This window comes from Panthera uncia, chromosome D4 (assembly GCF_023721935.1).
Source record: "Panthera uncia isolate 11264 chromosome D4, Puncia_PCG_1.0, whole genome shotgun sequence".
In the NCBI taxonomy this organism is placed as follows: domain Eukaryota; kingdom Metazoa; phylum Chordata; class Mammalia; order Carnivora; family Felidae; genus Panthera; species Panthera uncia.
In genome coordinates, this window is record NC_064807.1 from 70,645,961 (window position 1) to 70,668,025 (window position 22,065).

General features: G+C 37.3%; 1 protein-coding gene and 1 pseudogene across 3 annotated transcripts in view; one reads left to right on the plus strand and one right to left on the minus strand.

Annotated features, from left to right (window-relative positions):
* The window catches only part of KIAA1958 (KIAA1958 ortholog), a 158,011-nt gene that overhangs the window by 70,309 nt on the left and 65,637 nt on the right, over positions 1–22,065 (plus strand). The window lies entirely within an intron of this gene.
* Positions 17,350–18,340, minus strand: LOC125926915 (40S ribosomal protein S6-like; annotated as a pseudogene).

A 22,065-nucleotide genomic window follows, 5' to 3' on the forward strand; every position in this document is an offset into this window, starting at 1 on the left:
AGGACAGCTGTAGGATTGTGCTGTTGATATTGCATGGCTAGATTTAAGGTTTGTATCTGATCTTAAGCTGAACTTTATATAGCAGAGTTATCTTTGAAAAAAAATTTGTCTTCTATCAGTATCAAAGTATTTGATTGCTGTTTGAAGCCAAAAATGATGTTGGGTTAGACAAATAATGACAATAGAACTGGCGCTTTTCCTTTATTATTTGTCTGAACCATCTTGGCATTTCTATTCATTTTAGTTGGTGTGGCAGTTTAGAACAAGGTTTTTAAAAAGCAATAAATAATTCTAGAAGAAATATTTTATCTTTTATCTCATAATTTAAAATAACTTGCATTCCTGGAATACATGGGCCTAACTCAGCGGATGAGAGGGGAGGGAAATAATCATATGAGGTCTCTGTTATTCTGATATTCTGATATTCTGTAATTCTCACGTTCAGTTCTTATTTAATCTGGGATATTATTATATAAAGGGGGCTTGGGTGTCGCGTGTTTGGATCCATTATTCAAATCTAATAGGCCAGAAGTAGAAACATGGATAAGGATGACAGATATGTAGAACAGAGAGTAGAGAAAGCAGAAATTTGTGGCACATTTTGGTTTCATTTTAAATCCTCTCAAGGAAGTCCTGTATTTTGGGAAAAGTTTCCTAGAATCCTGTGGTACCTGTGCCTTTACCCAATTTATGATTTTCCTGCGATAGCCCTGGTGTTATTAATAAAATACACAATGAAAATATTCATATCCTGACTAAGAATTATGCTTTTCAGTTTATTCATTTTTCCTTCTTTTTAAAGTAACAGCTTTATCAAGATATAATTCACATACCATAAAATATACTCTTTTAAAAGTATACAGTCCAGTGGCTTCAGGTATATTTACAGAGTTGTGCAGCCATTACCACTATATAATTCAAAACCCTGTCATCACCCCAGAAAGGAGCCCATACTTATCAGCAGTCTCTCTTTCCCTCCTCCCAACCCATCAACCACTAATCTCCTTTATGTCTCTATGGATTTGTCTTTTGTGCTCATTTCATGTAAATGGAATCATACCGTGTGGCCTTTTGTGACTGCCTTCTTGCACTTAGCTACTTTTTTAAATGTTAATTTATGTTGTAGCATGTATCAGGATTTCTTTTTGTTACCAAATAGTACTTCATTATATGGATATACCTTATTTTGTTTTCCTATTCATCAGCTGGTGGGCATTTAGGTTGTTTTTATTTTGGGGCTGTCATGAGTAATACTGTTAATAACATTCATATACAAGTTTTTGTGTGGACATATAATTTCATTTCACTTGGGCAACTACCTAGAAGTGTAATTGCTGGGTGTATGATAACTCTATGCTTAATTTTTTGAGGAACTGCCAAACTGTTTTCCAAAGTACCTCTGCCATTTTACAATCACCAACAATGTTAAAAGGTTCCTGTTCCTTAATGTGCTCACCAGTACTTGTTATTTTCCATTAAAAAAAATTCATCCTATTAGATGCATGAAATAGTATCTCATGATGGTTTTGATTTCCATTATCCTAATGACTAATGGTGTTAATTGAACTTTTAAAAGTTTTACTTCAATCATTTAATAACAGTATGGTCTTTGGCTAATCCTGGCATAATTTAGACACGTTATTTTGTACTAGGTAGGAAATCTGACTCTTGATACATATAGGATATAAGTAGTAGTACTTTTTCACTTAAATAAATAGTTGTATCTAGTTTATTTGTGTCCCCTCCCCCCCTTTTTTAATATAAATTAGGAGACTTGGCCTGACAGAGTTTTCTGCATTCCCACTTAATTTATATTTGAGGGTAGAATTCAGTAATGTATTTTGCACAGTGGTCCAGTATACCAAAACAGCTTAGTAAGACTGTTGTATTACATATCCTTCCATGAACTTACCCAGCATCCTTCAGCTAATGTACCACAGCTTAGTAATTGTATTATCCCCTCCACTAACTTACCCCAGATTTTCTTGTATCTGCCTAGTGGATAAGGAATGAGACATCAAGGCTCTTTACTAAATAAAATATGAATATCTTATTATATAATTGTTTTTGAAAAGAAATTCAGCCTATTTGAAAAAAATATTTTATTCTATTTATTTTTATATAGATTACATTCTCTTAGGCTTTTTTCCTTTCTTAATGAAATTGTGTTTTTTTATAATAGCTATAAAAGCAGGTATGGCCAAGTACAGCACATAATGAATACAATTGTAAACTGTGATTTAGCTTTACTCTAGCAAGGAGAATTGGTTTGGCTTGGAATTGAACCTTTAAGAAAAACAGTATAAAGAACTGGTAATGGGACTTTCCTAAGGAATCATTTTGATGTTTTTTTGATCCGTTGTTCTTTGGAAGGATATTATATTGCTAAGATATCATTAGCTAAAGAAACACTATTTGTACTGGAAACATCACTGGAACAAATAATCTGATTGACATTTTTCTTTTGTGAACGTTACGTAGACTTAAATTTACCATTGTTCTATAGAGCCCAATTAGGCTCTGTGCTCTAACACTTTTATTTACTTGTTTTGCATATTTATTGCAGTGGGTAGTCTTTATTCTAAACATAGATTTTTTTAAATTTAGAGTTCAGCACATCCAAATGTATGCGAATGATTATGTACAGATGGACCTTACTCAGTTAATATATAAAGTGTACTTGGGACTAAGCAAAGAAGAAAGCTTTTGAAAAGAACTTGCTGTAAGCAAAATCAGGTACTCTTCTTAAGAAAACAGATGTTGTATAAGCTGAAGTTCTTATCAGATCATTGTAGAAACACTGCATATCTTTGAATAATATTTTTAAAATAAATAATCTGACAAATGACTATTGAGTCAACCAAAAACAAAGAGAAATTGTCTCATTTTATTTAGTTTTACTGATGCTGTTTAAATTGTATTCTCCTAGTGTAAAGTCATCCTTATTTATGTTCAAAATTAAACAACCAAAGTGATAAAATGTTAATCGAGGTATGGATAAAATTATTTTCATACCAACCCTGTTATACTGTTCAACCCAAATCTTAGCAAACAGTAATGAGGAAAGAGGACATATATTATTAAAAGAATTATTAACTATCTCCCAGTGGCTTAGATTCCATTACATTTTGAGGTTTTTAAATGTAAATTTGGGGCATTTGTTATAAATTTAAATCTCTATTGCATTGTGAGTTGGGTTTTTATGTGCATATTTCTCAAATACACACACATACACACGACTTACTTTATGATTTTGTACAAGGACCCCTTTTATTAATCAGCTTTTTCCCCAGAAGTTTTATAGTAGCAAGCGATCAACTTTTTCTTATCGGATTTATAATATATGTGTGTTTTTCTCTTGAAAATACACATCTTGGAGCACATGGTGGCTCAGTTGGTTAGGCTTCTGGCTCTTGATTTCAGCTCAGGTCATGATATCACATTTCCTGAGTCTGGGCCCTGCGTTAGGCTCTGTGCTGACAGTTTGGAGCCTGCTTGGGATTCTCTGTCCCTCTCTCTGTCCCTCTCTCTGTCTCTGTCTCTGTCTCTCTCTCTCTGCCTCTCTGCTCCTCCCCTGCTCACTCCTTCTCTCAAAAATAAAGAAATAAACATTAAAAGAAAGAAAATACACATCTTTAGTTTTTTCTAATAAATCGTATGTTCTATATATATATCGGAAATATTAACTTAGTCTATTTTTTTTTTAAGTTTTTATTTATTTATTTTGAGAGAGAGCACACAAGTGGGGGGTGGGGCACAGAGAGAGAAAGAGAGAGAGAATCCCAAGCAGGCTCCACACTATTAGCATAGAGCCTGATGCGGGGCTTGAACTCACGAACTGCGAGATTGTGACCTGAGCCAGAACTAAGAGTTGGAGGCTTAACTGACTGAGTCACCTAGGCACCTCTCTCATAGTCTATTTTGTACATTGGAAATACATTTCTCTCTTTACTGTTAAAGTAATTTTGGTGTAATTAAAGTAAGTTTGTTGATGGCATTTTTTAAGATGGATTTTCTTAATTTTTATGAAGGTTAATCTTTTTAGCCTTTATTTAGCTATCATCTTTTCTGCCTTTGGTTATTTTGCTAAGGATGTCCTTTGCCTCCCTTGAGTCAGATAACTACCTGTATTTTACTCTGGTTCTTTTTTGGTCCCCCGCAACCCCATCCTGTCTCCTTTGTTTTTTTTACCTTTAACTCTGCAGTTAGAATATATTTTGGATTGGAACCTCACTTTATTATTTTTGCAGTTAGATGTTTCAGCATCATTCATTAAATAATTCCTGTTTATATATCACATTTTTGCTTATAATTGGGTCTGTTTGTAGATTTTCAATTCTGTTGTTGTTGATCTCTTTTTCTTCTAATTTTTTATTATTTGAGTATATCTTTTTTTTTTTTAAGATTTTTTTTTTTTTTAAAGTAATCTCTGCACCCAACACAGTGCTTGGACTTAAAACCCTGAGATCAGTAGTCACTCACTCCACCAACTGAACTAGCTAGGTTCCCCACTATTTGATTATATCTTATACAAAACAAAATGCATTCATAGAAAAAGAAGAGTATAATTTAAAGTATTTAATAGAATAGAATAGAATAGAATAGAATAGAATAGAATAGTATAATTTAAAGTATTTAATAGAATTTAGTAAGTTTTTTGTTTCTTAGATTTTTTTGGGGGGGTGGGGAGAGAGATCATGAGTGGGGGAGAGGGACAGAGGGAGAAAGAGAACCCCAAGCAGACTCCACGTTCAGCGTGGAACCCAGCTCGGGCCCTGATCCCATGACCCTGGGATCATGACCTGAGCCAAAACCAAGAGTCCAACGCCTAACTGAGTGAGCCACCTAGTGCCCCAAGTTTAGTAAGCTTTTAAAATTGGTTAAGTCATATATTCTAGTTATTTGGTCTGTGTTTACATGCATAAACAGTGATTTTTCTTGTCAAAAACAAAAAACCTGAGTTAAAATAAGTTAAAAGAGAATAAATTGCTTTATAGTCCAAGGACATATCTTGAAACAAGCTTTTATGCAATGGTCAAATGATGTCTAGTTTCTTTCTTGCTATTTCTCACCCTTAGCTTCCTTGGTATTATCTCTACCTGTAGATATTTGATTCCTGCATTGTCCCTAAGGTGATTGCCAAGTGCTGCTAAGATTGATGTCTTGCCTTTGTCACAGCATTCCCCTAACCCCTGAATCAGTCTTTGGAGCATCATGCCCCCAACAGGAAATGGTATTGAGGCCAGTTCTACATAAACCACATAGCTAAGTGTGGAGGTTAGATGGGGGTATTCTTCCAAGGACATTCATTCTAGGTTCTAATCTTGAAAGGGGCAGCAAACCAGTAGGTAAGTAAGTAGGTACTTACTACTATTTGTGTGTATTTTTGTTTTTGTTTTGAGCACTTAAAGTTTTTTAATTTTGTTTATTTATTTATTTTTAATGTTTATTTTTGAGAGAGAGCTGAGCTGTCAGCACGGAGCCCAATGTGGGGCTTGAACTCTCACAAACTGCAAGATCGCGACCTGAGGCAAAGTAGGACGCTTAACTGACTGAGCCACCCAGGTGCCCTTGAGCACTTAAGTTTTTTTTGATGTGAGCAGATAGGAGGAGATGTTTATATATGTCATTCAAGGACAGGATATACTAGAACAGTGTTCTAACATAAGGGGTAGAAACATATATGAATATGTATGCTTGTGTGTGTCTGTATATGCATATGTATACATACATATCCATGATATTATATATATTTTCTTATTCCACAAGAAATATATGCCTCTTTTTGCAAGATAGGACAAGACTAAATATGTTTTCTTAGCCACACCCTTTTCTGTGCCTTCCTGCAGGAAAACCTGAGACATAAATTCTGAAAGATAAGGGAGGAAGAGTAAAAATTGAGGCTCAGTTTTATGCCATCATTTCCCTCCTTATCACAGGATGCTTATCTGAGGATTGATAAGTCAGGCAGTCCTGGGCATTGAGATAGTAGAGCCTGGCCATTCAGAGTTTGGAATCAGACATGCCTAGCTCGATTCTCACCCCTACCTCCTGCTGGCCTTGTGAAATTAGCTGTCATTTCATTTTCCTGAGACTGTTTTCTCATTTGTAAAGTAATAATAGTGCCTGTCTTATAGGATTGTTTGAGGACCAAATGCAAAAATATAGGTTAAAGAGAATACCTGACATATAATAAACACTCAGCAAATAAGTTTCTATCATTACTAATATTTTTATTTTCATTATCATCACCATTGTTGCCATTATTAGGCTGTGCTCAATACTCTTTAAGTAATGAGGTAGATTCCGATGTTATGCAATTACATCCATTCATCTTCTAAAAAATGTTCCATGGACCAGTATTACCAGCATCAGCTGGAAGCTTAGAAGAAGTGCAGAATCTCTGGTCCTACTCCAGACCTAAAGAATCAAAATTTGCATTTTAATAAGATCTCCACATAACCTGTATGCACATTGAAGCTTAAGAAGCAGTGATCTAGGGAATGCAGGACCCATATTATGGGGCACATTGTTATTCCATCCAGCCACCCAGTAACTGAACACTCTTGCTGTGTGAGAGAATTCCCTCTGTGCATCTGCATTTCCCCATTGGAGAGGCCAAAAACTTGGTTCCAAGTTTGTATTTCAATGAGGGCACAGTCTTGTGACCTTGGGCTTTGTCAGTCAGATGCACTCACACCAGACTCCAATTAGAAGTACCTAGACAGATACTATATGTTTTCACTCTTAGGTGGATCCTGAGAAACTTAACAGAAACCCATGGGGGAGGGGAAGGAAAAAAAAAAAAAAAAGAGGTTAGAGTGGGAGAGAGCCAAAGCATAAGAGACTCTTAAAAACTGAGAACAAACTGAGGGTTGATGGGGGGTGGGTGATGGGTATTGAGGAGGGCACCTTTTGGGATGAGCACTGGGTGTTGTATGGAAACCAATTTGACAGTAAACTTCATATATTGAAAAAAAAAAAAAGTACTTAGAAGAATCTATTTTGCAAATGCAAATCTTGCCATTTCTAGAGGTAGCAGAAGCAGCATCCCTGCAGTGGTTTCAGCCTTAGAGGCCCGTTGTTGGAGTTTGGTGGCTTCATGACATCTACCAGAGCAAATCTGTGTTGGGTCAGAGAGTTTTTTGTGGATTCCTGCAAACCTGATTTACTGGTATTCTAGGAAACTCTGTGGCCCTTATTAAATTCTTTTCTGCCGAACCTCACTAGATTGGGCTTTCATTGTTCTAAACAAAGAATCTGGAGGCATATAACCTCTAAACCTAGGAAATGTTGCATGAAAAATAAAATAATTTTCTTTTTGTCACTAGGTTTGTATTTTCAGCTAAAATTAATGGCATCCCTTTGGTAAGTAACCACTGATACCAGGATGGCCTGTATCGTATGATATCTTGTTGTACAAATTGTACAAACAATCAATAGGATGGTGAGGGTGGGGATAGCTTCTCCTCACACTAAATCTTCCCTTCCTTACCAGTGGGAGTTTTTGCTGGAATGTGTCCCTTGTTGGGAAGTGGTTGGAAGCACAGGTTAACATATTCCCTGAACCTAGAATGGCGGAAGGAGGTACTTAGTACTTTTGCTTTCAGCTATGGACTTTATTTAAAAGGGCAGTTCTGGGAAATGAGAGAAATCCCAGTTGGAACTTCTTACCATTATGTTAAATATTGGTTGAAAGTTAATTTTGAGTTATTAGTTTTTTCTTAGGTGTACCTTTTTCCACACTAATTCACATGATACTATTTTCTGAAATGATCTATTTCTTAAGTTGATACCTCTGACAAAGGGATTGAATAGCAAAATCACCTGGAGGTAGCCCAAATAAGGAGGATTAAGAAAATCTGGGCATTGACTTTTTTTTTTAATTGCCTCATATATTTCATTTATTCCTTCTTCCATTTCTTTCTCTCCTTGTATAATTTTGCCCTTGAGTTGCCATTGGTAGTAGTGGTAATGTCAAAAGTTTTGTAAGATCTGGTGAAGAGGAGTAAGCTTTATTTCATTAGGTCTTTGAGAAGAAAGTTAATGAACTAGATACGTATCTAATTTATTGTGTTCTCCACACAGTACCCTTCTCTCCAGTCCCAGTGCCTCGCAAGTAGCATGAGTGTGGTCATTATATTAGTAATTTCTTGACCTCAAGTATATAACTTAGGGAAAAATTACGTACCTGGGTACAGGAGTTTCTGGGGCTCACTGCTTGATGCTAGCAACATCATCTAAGAAGCAAGAGCCTTGTTTCATTCCTCTCTTCACCTAATTGGACAGTGGACTGCATGTCCACAGGAGGAGAGGGCAAGTCAAAACATTGATGAAATTATAGGTCTCTAATGTGTTACTGAATACTGTGAACCTTTTCAGATCTGTACCATCAGCCTCCCTTCCCTTAGCCTGTTAGATGCCACGTTCCACCCCTCTCCTGAGTATCACAGTCTGATTGTTTCTCCACTTGAATATCACCAGCTCTTAATTTTCCTACTTGAGTGTCATAGGATCACTTCTCCTCTACCTAGGTGTTGGAAAGCCCTTCCTCCCCAGCTGATGAAAGGGCAGTTCTCAGAGTGGAGTGGTGGGGGTTGTCTTAGGTTTTATCACGCATAGTAGAAAGCTTATAATAATGAGTTTTAAGGATCTGGGGATGGTGGTCTTTAGCTCCTGGCTGGTAAGCACTCCCCTCCTTCCTTCCTGCAGTGTAGTTCTTTGAAAAGAGAAAAGACTTGGTTTTAAATTAGTAATTTCTAGTTTTATTTTCTACACTGGCAATAGGGGAGGTATGTGTGGGGATCATTCTGTTAAAAAAAAATGACAGTATTTTCATGTCTTTTCAAAGTATTTAGGTTTTTACAAAGACAGTTTTACTAAGGCAGAAAACTCATTATAACTTACAGTATATAACTTACATACATCTTATTATAAAGCTATAATAATTAAAATGGAATGATCTGACATAAAGATAGACAAGTAGAGCAGTAGAACAAGATAGAGAGCCTAGAAACCCACCTACACATAAATAGGAACTGTATGGGAAAGAGATGGCATCTCAGATTAGTGGGAAAAGGGTGGACCAGTCAGTGAATAGTATGTGGAACAAAATAAAATTGGGTCCTCACCTTACATCAGACATGAAAATAAATTTCATTTAAAGATCTAAATGTGGAATTATAAACTTAAAACTATCTAAAGGAAATCCTGCAAAATAGCCTTGATGTTAGGAAGAATTTTTAAAACATGGCACAAAAAAGACACAAACCATAAAGGAAAAGATTGGAAATGCTAACAGCTTTAAGGTAAAAGTCTTAAAGTAAAAGTCTTAGCTGACACAAGGGATATCATAAACAAAGTTAAAAGATAAGCAACCATCTGTGAGATGAGTTTAATGCGCATAACCAAAAATATTCATACAGATAATATATAGAAAGAACTGCCACAAATCAGTAGGAAAAAGGTCAAATAATCCAGTAGGGAAATGAAAAAAGGAATTGAAGAAGCACTTCTAATAAGAGGAAACCCGTTTAGTTAGTAAACATGAAAAACGCTCAACCTCACTGGTAATCAAAGGGACACAAGACAACAACGAGGTACAGAAAGGCAAAAATTATTAACTATCTGAAGTGTTGTTGAAAGTGTGGAAAAATGGGAACATGGTTGTGGGAATATAAATTAGTACAACCATTTTGGAGAACAGTTTGTAATATTTAATAAAATTAAAGGATATGCATAGCATCCAACCTAGGAATTCAATATCTAGGTATTTGCCCTAGAGAAATATCCATAGATAGAGAGACAAAGAGAAGGAGGGAGGGATGGATGTACAGGAGTGTACATTGCAACTTTGTGATAACAAGTTAAAAAAAATGTTTGACAATGTCAGTGTCTATCAAGAGAGAAATTATATATATAATTTTTTATTTTTTTTGACTATTACTTATTTTTGAGAGAGACACAGACAGAATGCGAGTGGGTTGGGACAGAGAGAGAGGGAGGCACAGAATCTGAAGCAGGCTGCAGGTTCCGAGCTGTCAGCACAGAGCCCAATGAGGGGCTCAAACTCATGAGCTGTGAGATAATGACCCAAGCTGAAGTTGGATGCTCAACCGATGAGCCACCCAGGCGCCCCTAAATTATATTTTTCAATGGAATATGTGCATCAGTCAGATCTACATTTACTAATGTAGATAAATCTTGAAGATACAGTTGCAGAATAATAGAGTACCATACCTTTTTTAAAAAACCCAAATACCAAAATATATTGTTCTTATGCACAGCCCCTCACATACAATTAATTATGAAACATGAAAGGAGATACCACAAATGATAATGGTTGCCTTTGAGGAGGAAGGGGGATGGGAAATGAACTATATCTGTAACATTTTCTTTTAAAAACATGTAAAAAATATGACAAAATAATAACGTATTAAATCTGAATGACAGGAACATGAATTGTGTTACATAAGAGGCAACACAAGTGCAGTGCTTAATTATGGATATCCAGACACACAACTGCCTGGATTCATATTCCAGCTCTGCCACTCCTTTTCTGGGTGAGTTTGGCAAGTTAGTTAACTTCTCTGTGGTTTCATTTTTTCATCTGTAAGATGAAGAAAATAACGTATTTATTCTATAGGGTTGATACAAGGATTCCATTAATCTATACAAAGCCCTCTGATTCAAGGTCAGCGTACTTTAGCATTATTCTGTATACTTTTCTGTATATTTCAAACGTGGTTACTTTTTTTAAATCATGGTTACTTTTTTAAAAAAATGTTTATTTATTTATTTTGAGAGAGAGAGCATGAGTAGGGAAGGGACAGAAAGTGAGGGAGAGAGAGAATCCCAAGCAGGCTCCATGCCGTTAGCGCGGAGCCCAACACGGAGCTCCGTCTCCTGAACTAAGAGATCACGACCTGAGTCAAAATCAAGAGTTGGACACTTAACCAGTTGAGCCAACAGGTACCTCTAAAACATGATTACTTTTTGTTGGTTTATTTTTATTATTATTTTTTTGTAATGTTTATTTTTGAGAGAGACAGAGCATCAGTCGGGGAAGGGCAGCAAAGCAGGCTCCAGGCTCTGAGCTGTCAGCACAGAGCCTGATGCGGGGCTTGAACCACAAGATCACGACCTGAGCTGAAGTTGGCCACTAAACCAACTGAGCCACCCAGGTGCCCCAAACCCCCAAACATGATTATTTTTTAATACAGAGAAAGACGGATACCATATGTTTTCACTCCTATGTGGATCCTGAGAAACAACAGAAACCCATGGGGGAGGGGAAGAAGAAAAAAAAAAGTTAGAGATGGAGGGAGGCAAACCATAAGAGACTCTTAAAAACTGAGAATAAACTGAGGGTTGATGGGGGGTGGGAGGGAGGGGTGGGTGGGTGATGGGTATTGAGGAGGGCACCTGTTGGGATGAGCACTGGGTGTTGTATGGAAACCAACTTGACAATAAATTTCATATTAAAAACGTTTTTTTAAATAAATATAGATTATGAAAATAAGTAAAATTGTGGAATATTTATGAGATGAGGGCATTACGACATTGTTATTACTGAATATAGAAGGGTTTTTTTGTGTGTGTAAGAAAGCAAATTTTACTTAACATTATCTTCTGGTGTACTTGTTTATAGACAAAGAATTTGGGGGTTATTCTTACAAATTTCAACACTGTGGCTTCCCTCCTATGATTATAATGGGACGCTGTCATGGGGAATTTTTTTAACTTCCTCTGCTATATAATATGTAAAAAACAACCAAAAAATAACCCCAAATGTTCTCTATTATCTATTAGCACTTTTATTTCCAAAATAATACTGCCTGAGTTCCATGAAGAAAGAGGTTGTTTCCATTATTTTACTGATGAGAAATGAGGCACAAAGAAACTAGGTGATTTGCTTAGTTACAGTGGGAGAAACTTGGTCTCGTGCTTGTTAACTTCTTAGTTAACATTGAGTCACTGCTATGTATTGATAGATGATGTCACTGCTTGTCTTGGTATAGGTATAGCCTAAACTTCCAAATGCTCCTTCTTCTCCTTTTTTCATTTTCAGGTCATGCCTATCACTTATCCAAAGTTTAGACTGCCAGAGTACATCTTAAAGATATAATTTATTTTCTCTGAGAATCATTTCTGAAAGGACCCAGGGTTTAAATAGAAGGATTCAGGGAGACAGGAGACATGTGTTTTAGTCTCTTTTTCTGCTAAGCATCTGGCCAAGTCACTTGCACTTGAATTTATCAAACATGTTTTTAAGATCAACTATATGACAGAAGTGATGAAGATACAAAGATGAATGTCAGATTCCCAAGCCCCACAATAGCATTGTTTAGAGAAGGAGGCCAATAAAGCAACAACTTCAATTCCAAGTGTATAGAAAGAGGTATATGAAATGTAGTGGAACACACATGAGGAGCAGTTTACTCAGCCTTACGGTACACAGGAAAGAGTATTTCAGGTAAACAGAACAAATGAGCAGACATTCAGGCATAAACATTTTGCAGATTACTTAGGGAAGCTTGGATTTGAGTGTGGCCGAGAAGTAATTTCCAAGGGGTCAGGAGAGTTGCTGCTGGAGGTTGGAGCCTCCCATGAAGGGCTGTACCTGTGATGTCACGAATGTCCTACATGCAGAGCAGAGGGGCATAATTCATTGTCTTAGAAGATCATACTGATAGCAGTGGTAAAGTAGAGACTGGGACACAAGAGCTGTTTTATAGGGTGTTACGGTGATTCCAATGGGAGATGGCAGTAAAGTGCTCATGAGACAACAATACAGACATTGGAGAGGAGGAGAGAGACAGAGGTTGGTGCTTCAGGAGTTAAAAAGTACAGACCTTGATTACTCTGAGTATTTGGCCTCTTGAGATCTCTGTTGCTACCCTCATATTCTCTCTCTGAAGGCACAGCACTATTTTGGGTAACACCAAAAGGTTTTCAGAACCCAAATATCTATAGTGAAGGCATAATTCTCTGAGAGTAGGGTAAAACAGTGTTTGGAGTTCTGAAGCATGCTGTGACATTCATTTCATTCATTCATTTGACAAATATCCATTGGAAGGCTACAAATTGCCAAGTTCAATTTGGGTACCACTAGTACACCAACATTCAGGACAAAAACACGGTTCCCTTTGTCATACTGCCTACAGTCTAATGGGAGAGAGACATATACTTGCCCTCTCAAAACATCCTCAATTAAGAGAAAAAAGTTGAAAATATTTTCTGAACCAAGATGCTATTCAAGTTTAAATGACTTTGTAAGATTAAATCAGTTGCCTTTAGATAATACATTTATGAAGGCTGTTTCTAGGATGATATGTGGTTAAATGAACAATTAAGCCACTATGGTAAGTGAAAGGTGAGTTTTAGCTGGAAATTAAAAATGCAGAGGCTACAGACAACCCATTCCACATCATTTATTTGAAATACTTTATACTTAGTGAAACATAACATGAGCCTAGTTATATTAAAATTGTAATATTGCTTATTTTTGCAATCAACTAGTGACCTATCTTTAAGAATTAAAAGTATAATTATTTACTAGTTTTTCAAAAGACAAAATAAAAAATCAACGTAATTGCTTTCTATTGTGCAAATGCATAATGTTCTGAGAAATACTTTTATCAGCTTTTCTCTAGTGCTTACACATACTTTTAAAATGTCATTTGTCTTAATATTTCACAAGAAAATCTTCCCAATTGGCTTTTTATTTCTCTAAACTAAAGGCACTTTTTATTATACCAATGAAATAAGAGCTCTATTATTTATTTAATGTTCATCCAGATATAACTGAGACTTCCAAATATGCAAAATGTACCCAAATACAGCAGACTAGCAAATAACTATAAACCTCAGCATGTAATTTCCTTTCAGTGAATTTAGATTTGACTAAGGCTGCTAGGAAGTTCAGAATCAAAGAGGCATAGATCTTGTTTTTCTAGTCTTTGTATCCATTCCTTGTAGTCTAAAGAGATGAAATAATGTATGACTTCTCAGCAGAGAGGTCAGTGTCAGAACACTGAAGTCTTTGCTTCAGTGTCCCGAGATTGAAACATCTTCCTTATTTGTTTTCCTCAGGGAAGCAGCAGCCTTCGACCTCTCCTTACAGATTTTGCTGCCTGACCATCTTGGGTCTCAACAGGTATGGGCAGAGTGCAGGTGATCCCCTGCATCGTAGGCCCAGCAATAACTTCTCTTTCAGTCTAGATCTCATTTATGTAACTGATGGCTTGTGTTCCCAAGAGTGTATTAGAACCACAAGAAGTACATATATATAATGTAATAAAAGCAATAAATTATGCTTACATGGCTACAAGGTGATTTTCAGCTTTATTTTAGTTGAGAAGAGTGATCAAATTTATCATCAAGTAAATCTGATTTAATGATTGATATGCCTTAGTTAGCTTATTTGTCTTCAGTTATGATACACATAGCTGAATCTTCAGTATGCCCTAATAGCTGCAGGATTGCTTTTTTAGGCAAAACAATTTTCTTACCTTTTTCAATTTTCTGCATTCTTATCAAGGTAATACATGTACGTGGCAATCAGTAAGATAATATTGTTTAACATTAACAGTCTCTCACCTCAAAGCTCATCACCTCATAAATCCCATTCTTCAAGAGAAACTTCATTTGAGCCAATTCTATTTTCAGTTCTTTCCAAATTCTAAACAAATTGTTTATACTTCTGTCTCTTGATTATCAGCTTGAGAAAATCTCTACAGACTCCTTATTACAAATGATGAGAATTTAACTCATTTCCATTAACCTTTCAGTCTTTTATTTTTAGGCAATTAAAATACGCAAAAACCCAATAGAAGAATAAAAATAATGAAAAAGGAAATAAATAGGCTTACTCAACCTAAGACTGAAGATACTAGTGTCTCTGTCCTTCCTTCAACTGTTCTCATCTCCCTTCTAACCATCTTCTTAACCTGACAAAGTTGTCAATATTTTTTCATCGTCTTTGGTGGCCATAACTGAGTCTTTTCCTGCTTTATCCTTAAGTTGACTCTTGAACATTAAAAACCAATAGTACCATTTATGTTATTTTGACAGTGTAAAAACTATTCATAGTTATTAGTGTTCTAAACTTGAATCTCTTTTCATCCTGATGAATTCACCACCTCTGGGACACTGAAAAGAGGATGTTCCTAAGGGTTCTTGTATGGATAAATGACCTAACCAATGAAAAGGGCTTACTTTTAAGTATGTCCCCATATTATTAGTAGTACTGTATTTGTTGCATCTGAAATGTCATTGGTTGTAAAAATGTACCATTATTTTATATTCCACAATGAAAGAAAAAGCATGCTACGAATTAAACTATAGTTCCCAGGAATTGTGAGACAAATTTCAGAGATATTAAAATGTAGAAGTGCATCTTACAATCAATGAAATACATTATTCTAGTTTTGGGGGGTTTGTGCGTTTTCCTAAAAGTTTTGGTATCATTTCTTGACAGAAGAACGGTGTGCTGTTATTGTATCTGTATGGTCCTCCCAAGATTTCCATTTTCCATTCCGTCATCCTGCTGCGGTTTGGACTAACCGATTTAACAAGCCTGAGATAACCCTCCCACCCTGAGGATTCTATAGGTTTTATCCTCTGTTTCCTAGCTTTCACATGTCCCTTTTTTCCCCTCATTTTACTAGAGTCCATCAAATAATTTCCCAAGAATGGATAGGTGGGAAGTAAACTTTTGAGTTTTTAAATTGCCGAAAATTCCTTTCCTCTAATAAGAATTTAAAAATTTTTTCTTTAGTAATTGTTCCTTTCACAGGGATTATAATTATAGTAATCTCTCAAATCTCTCAGAATTTTGATTAAAAGTTTTTAAAAAATTATCTTCTATCCTTAAATTTTCTGTTCCTTTTTTTTTTTTTTTCCATCCTTCTCTTTATTGCTGCCAGTTTTGTTCTGATGCCTAGTCAAATAGTTCACATTTAAGAACACAGGACAGGAATCTGGTGTTGGTTTCTTCTGTGGTTGTGTAAATAGATTTGCTTACTTTGGGCCTTTCCCGGAGTGAAAAGTATGTGAGATGTATTGATTGGCAGGACTCGGTTATAGAGAGTGGATAGAGAGCTGGTGCTTGGTCCACAGGCCTCCAAAGATGAGTCTCAGGCACCAGCACCCATGCTACAGGCCATGCCTTCCCACATGATTGGGTTCAATTTCCTTAGCAAAGTTTTGTCTGTTTTTTGTTTTGTTTTGTTTTGTTTTTGTTTTGGAAAAGGATGAGGGTGGAGCAGTGAGAGGTTAGGGAGCCCAGTTTTCAACTCTACTTCTCACTGTCACATTCCCTTGTCAGTTGTCCCTAAGCCTAGAGCCTCAGAGGGTTTCAACAGAGTGATTGGCCTCCACCTTGGATGCAGCCCTTGTGTGTTCTAGGCCCTCATGACTCCATGTGTGGTCACCTGGGAACTATTAAAAATAGTTTGTCTCGTTGCTTTAAAAATTCTTTGACTTTTATCATTTTGATTATAATAGATCTTGGAATAGTCTTTGGGTTGATCTTTCTTGGAATCCTTTGAGCTTTCTGTATCTGGATGACCATATAGCTCCCAAGATGGAAATTTTCAACTAATATTTCTTTAAATATCTTTTTTTTAATGTTTACTTATTTTTGAGGTGGGGGAGGGGAGCAGAGAGAGGGAGAGACACCGAATCTGAAGCAGGCCCCAGGCTCTGAACTGTCAACACAGAGCCCGACACGGGTCTTAAACCCACAGACTGTGAGATCATAACCTGAGCCAAAGTCAGATGTTCAACTGACTGAGCCACCCAACTGCCCCATCAACTAATATTTCTTTAAGTAAGCTTTCTGCCCCGTTCTCTCTCTCTTCCTTCTGGAACTCCCACAATGCAAATGTTCATTCACTTGATGGTATCCCATGATTCACATAGGATTTATTATTTTTTTTCATTGTTTTCTTTTTATTCTTCTAATTGACTAATATCAAATAATCTGTCAAGGCCACTGATTCTTCTGCATGATCAAGTGTGTTGGATGCTCTGTATTGAACTTTTCACTTTTGTTATTGCATTCTTCATCTCCTGGATTTCTGATTGGTTCTTGTTCATGGTTTCTATTTCTTTATTAAACTTTTCCTTTTTTCATGCTTTGTTTCCCTGGTTTTGTTTAGTTGTTTGTGTTCGCTTACATTTTGTTGAGTTTTGTTTTTAAAAAATTTTTAATGTTTATTTTTGAGAGAGAGAGAGAGAGAGAGACAGAGCATGAGTGAGGGAGAAGCAGAGAGAGAGGGAGACACTGAAACCTAAGCAGGCTCCAGGCTCTGAGCTGTCAGCACTGTGAGCCCGAACTCACAGACCGTGAGATCGTGACCTGAGCTGAAGTTGGATTCTTAATTGACTGAGCCCCCCAGGCACCCCTTGTTGAGTTTCTTTAAGATGATTATCTTGAATGTTTTGTCCTGCAGATTATAGATTTCCGTTTATGTTTTTGTTTGTATGTCTGATCTTAGTTGTTACTCTTAGAAAAATCTCATTTTTGATTGGACTCAGACATAGAGGTAGAAGTTCTTGGAGAAGACACTCTCCGTCTCTTGGCAATCTGTTCCTGGTGTTTTCTTTGGCCTCCTTCAATCTCTTGGCCAAAAGTTTAACATATTCTGAAGCCTCTTCCTTATTTTTCTTAGTACACTGTTTCTTCAAAGCAGTATGCTGACCTTTGTGTTGGAGGACACATGGAGTAACAAGACACTGAGTCGTGGGTGCTTTGATTCTAGGTTTCTTACCTTCTTTGTTTAGGGTCTTTCTCACAACATGCTAGTGGACATCATCTTCTTTAGAGAGATCGAAAAGTTTGTGGATTCTGCTAGCTCTTTTGGGCCCCAGGTAACGAGGCACAGTTGTGTCACTGAGTCCAGGAATATCCTTCCTCCCCCTTTTTTACAGTGATCAAGTGGAGAACACTGAGATTGGCATCCACAATGTAACCTCAAACAGATTCACACTTTTTTCCTCCAGTTCTCCTTGGTCTGTAACAGGAATACCCTTGACTCAGTAGCAGGCAGACATGGCCATGGATCAGGACACTGCTTCATGGGGAAACCTTGTTTGTCATTGCCACCACTGATTTGGACCACATAACCCTTCCATTCCTCACCCAGAGCATCAACGCCAACTTCTGTAGCCATATGCTTCTCATAAAAGGTATGAAGTTTGCATTCATCGTCCACTTCAATGAGTTCCTGGCAGCCAGTACCTGGGCAAGAGGTGTTCAGCTTCATCCTGAAGCAGCCTACTGCTTCTGAGGCACCACAAAAAAAAGAGCTAGATCTCCATTTTTTTGAGATCAGTTATGGGAGCTTGATTAGTTTCCTTTGGTTCCTTTATTAATTTCTTTGTCATGTTTGCCTGGTTCTTCCTGATCCTGTAACCTTGCATTGTTGTCTATACATTTGAAGTAACACCTCTTCCAGTTTTTACAGACTGGTTTTAGCAGGTAAAGGTCTTTTCCTGTTCACTGGGCTGATAGGATTACCTCTGGAATCACAGTCATGCTGGGCTGGACAGTTAGGAGGCTGTTCCTGGGTTACAGTTGGGTTGCAGTTGGTATTCTTGTTACCAGTGGCTCAGGTGGGTGTGGATCTTACCTGGTCCCTGGGTGGACAGGACTGTCTCCAGTACCTTGCTTGGTAGGGTAGTGCTGGGACAAAGGTCCATTTTAGGATCCACAGTTAGGTCTTCAGACAGTGACCCTATTAACTGAGTGTACAGACAGTTGTGGCTCCCACCAGGCCCCTGAAAATGATCCTAAGTGGTCACTGGAAGAGTCCTTGGATTGGTAGGACTGGCCCTGGACCATGGCCTAGAAAAGGCTGTAACTGATTTGCAGCACTGTTTCTGGTTCCACAGCCAAGATTGAGGTCTGCAGACCTGGCTCTGGAGGCACACATGGGTGTGTCTCTTGCCAGGTCCCTAGGTAGGCTGCATCATTCCCTGTGTGGCTAAAGGAGCTAGACCTGATTATAGGTTCCTTTCAGGATCTGTGGGGGTGCCGACAGGGGTATTTCCCACAGATTCCCTTGGCCAGCGGTACTAGTCATGGACTGGCTGAGAAGCTGGAGCTGAGTATTGGGCCCTTTCTGAATCTCTGGGTTTGCAGATGGGATTATGTCCTGCTGGGGTCCTGGACTCTCAGGACCGCTGGCAGACTGTGGCTGTGAGAGGGTTAGAGCCATATACTGGGCCCTTTCAGGATCTTCAGGGCTGCCAACATTAGTATCTCCTACTAGGTACTAAGTCCTTGGACCTGTAGGACTGCTGGCAAACTCCAAGTATAGGACCCTTTTGGAATTTCTGGCCACACAGATGGAAGTGTCTCCTGCCAGGTCCCTGTGTTAGCAGGACTGTTTTCAGGCTACAGCTAGAAGCAGCATGGCCCTGGTTACAGGGCCCTTTCAGAATCTACAGCCTGAAAGAATTTGGAGGGCTTACCTCCAGGGGCTCCAGACCACAGCCAAGAAGAGAATGGACATGCTTTACAGGCCACTTAGGGTCCACATCCTGAACCGAGGTCTGTATGCCTATTACCCAGTGCATGTGGGCATGACTCCTCCTGCGTCCCTTGGCATATGGTGCTGGTGACAGAACTGAAGCCACATGGGGCTATAGTTCTCAGGGGTACGGAGCTGTTCAAGGATCTGAAGTCTGGACCATGATTGGTGAGTCAGCCACCTGGGTGTGAGCTTGCCTTCTCAAAACAGTTAGGGTAGGGTTTCACAATCTCCCACCCAGTTCCAAAACTCCCAGAAAGCCACTTTTGTCCTTGAGTGGATATCAAATTATTGTTGACAGGGGTGATATGAGTAACAGATGTCTTCAGACATCTTACTGAAACCACTCCCACCCCTAGAAACTTAAAAAAAAAAAAAAAATCTGTGTTACTTAATTTTCTACCTGTTAACTTCATTTAGCAGAAAAAAAGAATCCTTATAATCCAAGAATGTGCTGTTGCTGTGAATTTGACTTTAGTGTTTGGTACATATTCCTTAAAAATAATGCCTGAAATTATATTTTACATAATATATTTAGTCTCTGGAGTATGTTAAGATTTATGTTACAGATCACTAATGTTTTATACCTTTATACTGTTACAATAACTGCTGCTAAATTATTATTCTGTGTAATGAAAAGCAGCTATCTCATCAGTAAGAAAAAAAACTTTGCCTGTTTTGCCCATACTTATAAATGGGTAATAGAAAGCTAATCCATGTAGAAAAAATAATTTAGTTTTTATTTTATAATGAAGTTTTCAAAACTATGTTTTGTTTTTACCCACTGACCCAATTAGAGAAATTAGCATTCTCCTATCCATTAAATTATTACTTCTTGGGTGGAATTTAATCAATATTAATAGACTAACTCAGAAAAAAAAAGAGATAATTTATTAGGGTTTTCTGCATTTCTATTTTTATGTGTTATCTGTTTTCCTATGCATTATGTGCCATACATCTTTTGTTTCAAGTTGGTTAATAATATCTTTGTGTTTTTTACTTTATTATTCATTTTCAGTAAAAGATGCCTTCACATTTTGAGCCTACTAATTAAGATATGCAGTCCTGTAAATTGAATGTAAATGTAAAGAAAGACCTGGTTTCTAATCAAAATTTTTTATAACTGTTTCTATTGTGTATAGTATTTCATTTCTTAAATTCATCTGATGTTACCTAATGTAGCATGCTTGTTTGTTTTGGGGTCACTGAAGCCATAGAATTTTCACAAACTCATGAAAAGTGCTTTTCAGACACTCAGTTCTGACTGAGGTACTGATAAGCTATTAACAAATGGTGATTATTTTTCTTCATAGGCAGGGTCATATGTTGTTAGCTCTTTGATTACTACATGCAGAATAGCAATAAAAATAGCCAATACTTATAGGGTGCTTATTATCTCACTAATTGCTTGTGGTAGCTCTGTTCTCACAGCTCTGTGAAGTCAGGACTATAATTAACTCTATTTTACAGATGAAGAAACTAAGGCAAGGAAAGTTGAACTTGCTGGAGGTCACACAGTAAGAGACTAGGAGAGCCGGGATTCTGACCTAGTTAGTCTGGTTCACGCTGTTAACCGCCAGAGTCACTGGCCATGGTGATGCTTCTCTTGCATGTTTCGGCAGCCCTCCCTCTTAGCACTTAGATGTCCTTTTAGGACGTACACCAACTTTCCTTCAGTTTTATTTCTCCAAAAACTTCATTGCCAAAACTTCTACTTTTACTCTTCATTTTCTAGTCCCAATCTCCCATCTACTTTTATTGTCTAATTGTCTCCGTAAGAAGGGGATAATATCAAAGTTTAACAGTTGAGGAGACATATACAGACATGCCTAAAACAATGCCTACCGTGTTGAGGTGCTGAATGTATTTTTTGTTGAGTGTTAAAAAGTAAATAATGCAAATACTAAAATTTCTAGAAAGAAAAAAGGTAACTTTCTGCTTTCTTTTGGGAAAACTCATGCTGCTGTGTGGAGTTTGAATAGAGGCAAGAATAGACGCAGGGAATTTGTATATCATCAATGGGTAATAAATCCAATATCAAATTCTTTTTCAAGTCTTAAAACCTCTAATTTCAAATGATCAAAGGGAATATGTCAGAAATAGTAACTTAACAAGGCATTACTGTATTAATAGTAGTTTCCCTCTTGAACATAAGACACAGCAGTATTTCCAGAGAAAAATAAAAATACGTCACAAAAGGACACTGAAGTATATAAAGTGGAATGGACTAAACTCTTGCTAATTGAAGAGTAATAGTTGTAATTAAAATTTTAAGTCAGAAGGATATACACCAAAATATATACGGTGGCCACCTTTGGATGATGGATTTATGGGCAGTTTTTCTGTCTTCTCTATACATTTATTTATATTAAACATGTACTACTGGGGCATCTGGGTGGCTGAGTCAGTTAAGCATGCAGCTTCGGCTCAGGTCATGATCTCATGGTTCATGGGTTCGAGCCTTGTGTCAGGCTCCATGCTGACAGCTCAGAGCCTGGAGCCTGCTTCAGATTCTGTGTCTCCC